This window comes from Papaver somniferum, chromosome 11 (assembly GCF_003573695.1).
Source record: "Papaver somniferum cultivar HN1 chromosome 11, ASM357369v1, whole genome shotgun sequence".
Lineage (NCBI taxonomy): Eukaryota > Viridiplantae > Streptophyta > Magnoliopsida > Ranunculales > Papaveraceae > Papaver > Papaver somniferum.
In genome coordinates this window covers 122,408,278-122,408,621 of record NC_039368.1, presented here as the reverse complement: position 1 = coordinate 122,408,621, position 344 = coordinate 122,408,278, and positions in this window count along the sequence as shown.

The window sequence follows — 344 nt, the reverse complement described above, 5'->3', positions numbered from 1 at the left end:
CTACTCCATTCGACTGAGGTGAATAAGGAGGGGTAACCTCGTGTATTATGCCATGTTCTACACAGAAATCTCCTATAGGAGTTATGTACTCGCCACCACGGTCAGACCTAATAGTTTTAATGGTAGTATTCAATTGGTTTTCAACTTCTAGTTTATACCTCTTAAATGCTTCTAAGGCATCATCCTTACCTCTAAGCAAATATATATGACAGTACCTAGTACAGTCGTCTATAAAGTAACAAACCATTTCTTGCCACCTCTAGTTTGAACTGATTTCATGTCAACTAGGTCTGAGTGGATTAATTCTAAGGGTTTAGAATTTCTATGAACATTTTTGCTAAAAG